Consider the following 4,659-nt stretch of genomic DNA (forward strand, 5'->3'; position numbering starts at 1 on the left):
TCAATACCCAATTGAATCAAACCAACCTGGTACCATTTCGAAGAAAAAACAATTTTCTTTAACTTTTTTTAATCCAGAATCCGAATGTACAAAGGTCATATGCCCAAAATACAGTAGCTTTGGTACAGACCTCAAACAAAAAATATGGTTTTGACACATTTTTGTATAAAATTCATATCAAATTCATTACTAACTGGAATTCGATTATTCCAGTGGTCAGGGACAACCAACACAAACAACTAAAAGTTCAATTTAGATCATACTACAAATTAACATTATATGCCATTATTCAACAAAGAAATTAAAGACAAAAGCTCACCGAATCGGACAAGAAGCTGCTCAGAAACGAATTGAAAAACAGCAGCTTCGATCCAGCTGAATCCTTGTTCAAAAATTACGATTTTTTACTTCAATAGAATCTTAGGATGTTAATAACACAACCGTTCAAGAATTTTTGAGTCTCGGAATCGGACGGAAAATTTAAGGCTATTCTACAGCAGCTATTACAGTGGTGACGAAAATGGTTGGAGGAGATAAGATTTGGGGAAATGGGTTCTTCTCTCTTCTCTCTCTAATTAAAGTAAATTTGGGTGTGTATGTATAAAGTATGTATAATATGTAATTTTTAATTGTGTGGTCAAAGTGTATACTTTAGTGGTCAAAGCTCCCATTTTTTTCTACTACACATTTTTCTTATAATTTTGACTTGGTCCAATAATTACCATTAATCTCATATAGTCATATTACTATTTGGAGCATTACACAAAGTAAACTGACTTTTGTCTCCTTGCCTTCCATGCTATGCCAGAATTAATGCTCTTAGGCATGTATCCAAATATGGTAAATAAAGGCTTTTGAAAAGTTCATTTATAAGAGAGAAAAATATACGTGTATCTTTATCTTATTAAAAGACATTCTTGAACAAATTGAGATATATATCGATTAATGTGCATTGATTGGTGAAAAGATCTTCTTAAAAGTCTAACAGGCATGTATACAGAATATCTTCATGCACAAGCATACCAGAGAGAGATCAATATGCAGCTTAATATTCATTGAGCAATCTAGCCTTAGTCTTGATACACCATGAGTTTACAGAGAGATATTCGGCCTAACTATATGATGTCTAGCTGGAAGAATATCCGGTCCATCTAGAGACTTTAAATGATCTGGCTTGAGTTCAAGATATCCAGCTCAAAACTGTAATTAAATTAAAATGACTGGTAGATTTTGAAACAACACGATGTTATTTATTATTACCAAAACTCACTACAAGACAATCTTATTTCAACAACACATCAAAGACAACGGTTTTTTATTAAAACCGTTGTGTTTTTTCTTTTAACTATGGTTTCAACAAAAACCGTTGTCGTAGCTTCAAAAAACCCGCTCATAGACAACATTTTCTTAAAAACCGTTGTCTTTGATATATCTACGACAACGGTTTTTAATGAGCGTGTTTTTTGTTCTACAGTAACGATTTTTAAAAACAGTTGTCTATGAACGTGTTTTTTTGGGATACAATAACGGTTTTTTAAAACCGTTGTCTATGAGCGTGTTTTTTGGGATACAACAACGGGTTTTAAAAATTGTTCTCTATATTTGTTTTTATCAAGAGTCAAAGACAATGGTTTTAAAACGTTGTCGTAGTTCTAATTATTTTAAAAAAAGTTTGTAGTTATATTACACACCCTTGTAATAAGAGAGAGAAGAAAAGAAAACCCAACCCATTCCCGCCTGTACGCCGCCTCTTTCCCTCCAAATTCTTAAGCCGACGCCGCCGCTTCTCACCACCAAGGAAGACCGGCCGACCACCGTGCGATCTACCCATCAACTTCGCGACCTTGGTTAAACTCTGAATCGAAGTTTCCAACCGATTTTTCAGTTGCTTGAAGCTGCCGTTTGGGGGTGTTTCTTGCTCGATTTGATTATCGTTTTAGGTGAGTTTTGGTTCTATTTCTCCTAGTTATCGTTGTTGGTTGTTGTGTTTAGTGAATAGACAGAGTATTCTCCCAATTTCAGCTGCGTTTTCAGCCACGTTTTGGTCTATGAAATCAATGGCTTATATTATATTTTATTTGTTTTAATACTTAATTTGAAGTTTTTCTACCACAAGAAGGTCGCGGAGTATTTGCCTTTTGTAAAACCCTAACCGGCCAGGTCTCTGCTACCACTCTTCCGCAGTAATTGATTTCTCGACCGGTTTGATTACGGTAATCGGTGACGAAATTTTCTTAAATCCTTCATTTAGTACTCATATTGCGCATTTTATTTCATTTTGATTATGTGGATGTATTATTTAGTTTTGCTTGTAAATATGCTAATATACTGGATGTATGTATCAAGGAGTTGTTTAGATGGCTAAATATTAACTTGTAGTTCTTGTTTATTTTGTTTTGGGGTGCAATTTTATACGAACCGTCAGAAAAATGGACAACTTGTTTAAAAAGACAAAATTTTCGATATTTCCTTTTCTTTCTCACTGTTATTCAAGAACAAATCATTTCACAAAGAATGGTGATGGGAAATATGGCTAATTTATGGGGATACAAAGAGGTTAACCTCTTAAAATTCAAGTTATAGTTTTTGTTTTTTGCACTGAATGACATTTAGTCTAAGATTTCGCTGTGAAGAATTGGCTTTAGACTCGAAATTCCTCCTTGAGTCCCATTTTAATCGAGACTGTTGTTTGGTGGAGAAAACCACCCCTGTATTCTGTGTCACTGGAAATGCAGATCTTGTGCAAGTGTATATTTAGAGATTTGAAAGGTTTTTTGGTAAAGTTGGAATCTTTTTGTCCTTCTTTGAAAAATTTGTCGATGATTCACTGATCAAAAATTGTTATCAATTTTGGGATCCACTCCACACTTGATGCTCTGTCTTTTTATGATAGGTATCAAATGGTCATAGTTTTTTGTCGTTCCCTTGGTGAAATTTCTAGTTTATCTTGTTAGTGTTATATTTCTGAAACTTAATGTTTCTGACTTTATGGTTTTTTTGAGAATTACGCGTTCTTTTCTTCTTTCTAACAAGAAATTCTCTTACTACGCAGTATCATGAGGCAGAGCATTGAAATCGGATGACAATGCCTTCTAGTTTCAAAACAAGAAACTTCAATCACAGGCCAATTCATTTAAAATTTACTTTTCACTTCTTCTTTAAATGTTATTTAACTTGTAAATGTTGAATTTTGTAAATAACCACATAATGTAATCGGCCATAGGATCTTTAATTGTTGAGCAAGTTGATTAAACCAAGTTGGTAATTTGACTAGTTTTCACTGTTTGATTGCAGTTATTTTGACTAGTATTTACTGCGACAGACCAATTTCAAAGGTGACAAGCTATCACAAGCAAGCTTCTTTGATACAGATTTGAGCGGTAATTCCTTTGTTATGGTTGTTTTTCAAGTGTATTTGTATCATTTGATGGGCCTGATATGAATTTTTCATGCTTTATGTGCACAAAATTGAAGGTGACAATGGGGTAGGAAATTTGCTTTCAAGTTTACAATCGGTAAAAAAGCTACGGCGGCAGTTTCTTGCAGGTATGTTTCACCATATTTACGAATTACATTAATGTCATATTCTTCAGTATATGTTAGTTATGACTTTATTTCGTGTATATAAATTTTGTTTTTTTTGTTTGAACATTTTTGGGATGTCCTACTTATGGGGAGGTCATGCCGAAATTTATATTTTCTTCAGTACATATTAGTTATGACTTTATCTCACGTATATAAACGTTGTTTGTGTACTCTTAATCATGTCAATACTGTTTGTCTTTGTATGTAGTCTAGTGTTGCGATTGTATTTGTTGATTATTTGAGCAGCGCATTTGGATACTGTCAAAGCTAGGCTGCAAAATCTGGGTTCAGTTTGATATCATTAACTAATTTGATATGTTGTAAACAATATCAAAATTCACTTAGCTTTCAAATTCCAATGTGTGGGTATATTTATTATGGGAAAAAATGTATTATCGTCTCTATGCACCATTTGTGTTAGTTGTGCTTCCAGTGCATGTCTTTGCTTGCAATCTCATCTCTTACATGAGGTTTTAATGGGCTTTCTATGTATGGATTATATGCCAGGGATTAAATGGCATGGGAAGGTTTTGATGCAGAAATGTTGATGATGTTTGAGGAGATCGAGGTCGACGATGACAAAAGATTGTAGTATATCCGTATTTTCTGTTTGGAAAATTTTGATATTGTGGGACTCTACTGCCACATTGCCACGTTGATGACGAACATGTATCAAGGTCAATTGTAGTAATAAATTCAAATTTATAAAATTTTTGTTAATCGTTGGCATATTTTGGATGATGGATTTTGAACATAACATAGCCACGAATTGAAAGTGGTAAATATTTTATTTTCGGTTGTTATTTTTGGTTTAATTATTATTATATATATTTTAAATTAAAAAAATTTAATACAATAATTTTTACCTAATGAAAGAAATTATTATAGACAACAGTCTTGAATTGTTGTAAATTCAACAAAACACTACGGTTTTTAGACGTTGCAAAATTGTTATCGATTGTGTTAAAACACAATGGTTCCAAACATGGTGAAATTGTGGTCGTTGATATATAATGACAACGGGTTAAAACCGTTGCAAAACTATTTTCAATCGTGCTAAAAGACAACGGTCTT

General features: G+C 33.2%; 2 long non-coding RNA genes across 4 annotated transcripts; one reads left to right on the forward strand and one right to left on the reverse strand.

Moving 5' to 3' along the window:
- The first annotated feature begins 1,711 nt into the window (after positions 1 to 1,711).
- On the forward strand, positions 1,712 to 4,312 carry LOC142525652 (uncharacterized). Of its 3 annotated transcripts, XR_012815116.1 has the most exons (5): positions 1,712 to 1,940; positions 2,102 to 2,213; positions 3,053 to 3,380; positions 3,475 to 3,546; positions 4,093 to 4,312. It is a non-coding gene; the product is annotated as an uncharacterized LOC142525652 (long non-coding RNA). The 3 variants fall into 3 exon arrangements; XR_012815114.1 differs by having other exon boundaries at positions 1,712 to 2,213; XR_012815115.1 differs by lacking the exon at positions 3,475 to 3,546 and having other exon boundaries at positions 1,712 to 2,213.
- On the reverse strand, positions 2,100 to 3,046 carry LOC142525653 (uncharacterized). The gene is made up of 2 exons (XR_012815117.1): positions 2,869 to 3,046; positions 2,100 to 2,827 (listed from the first exon to the last, which is right to left on the reverse strand). It is a non-coding gene; the product is annotated as an uncharacterized LOC142525653 (long non-coding RNA).
- Positions 4,313 to 4,659: the final 347 nt, after the last annotated feature.

The sequence above is a fragment of the Primulina tabacum genome, chromosome 14 (genome assembly GCF_025594145.1).
Source record: "Primulina tabacum isolate GXHZ01 chromosome 14, ASM2559414v2, whole genome shotgun sequence".
NCBI classification, from domain to species: domain Eukaryota; kingdom Viridiplantae; phylum Streptophyta; class Magnoliopsida; order Lamiales; family Gesneriaceae; genus Primulina; species Primulina tabacum.